Genomic DNA, 489 nt, shown 5'->3' on the forward strand with positions numbered 1-489 from the left:
GCGGGGGGGGGGGGGGGGGGGGGGGAAGGGAAGGACAGGAAACTGAAGACAGTGAATTCCCCAGACCAGAAAGGTCTTTCTGTTGAAACATGGACACCCACCTGCTCTCGCTCTCTCTCTCTCTCTCTCTCTCTCTCTCTCTCTCACACACACACACATTTTCTGCCTCTGCTGGGGGAGGGGCAGCTAGCCCTCCAGGGTCTCTGGCCCAGGCACCCACCCCCAGCCCGTTCAGGAAGGAGAACTCCCTGGAGCTGGTCCCAGGAGGGGCTAGGCCCCACACCCAGGCCATGCGGCTCCCTGGGCAGGGCGTCCTGGGCCCACAGGACAGAGAGGAGAAGGTAGCGCACTCACCGTGGATCTGTGGTCTCCACACCGAGGGCGGTCTCCCAGGACTGGGGGACTCAGAGGCAATGCCACAAGCCTGACCAGTGAGAGGCCCCACTCTGTCTCCTCGGGCCTCTCCTCTGAGGGGCAGGACAGCTGTCA

The 489-nt window shown here is 63.8% G+C and overlaps 1 protein-coding gene across 1 annotated transcript in view; it reads right to left on the reverse strand.

The window, feature by feature from the left end:
- The window catches only part of DUSP27 (dual specificity phosphatase 27 (putative)), a 23,484-nt gene extending 23,034 nt beyond the window's left edge, over window positions 1–450 (reverse strand). The window contains exon 1 of the mRNA XM_006764193.2: window positions 355–450. The gene's annotated coding sequence lies outside the window, so the exon portion shown is untranslated. The remainder of the gene's footprint in view (window positions 1–354) is intronic.
- Window positions 451–489: the final 39 nt, after the last annotated feature.

The sequence above is a fragment of the Myotis davidii genome, unplaced genomic scaffold, assembly GCF_000327345.1.
Source record: "Myotis davidii unplaced genomic scaffold, ASM32734v1 scaffold401, whole genome shotgun sequence".
NCBI lineage: Eukaryota > Metazoa > Chordata > Mammalia > Chiroptera > Vespertilionidae > Myotis > Myotis davidii.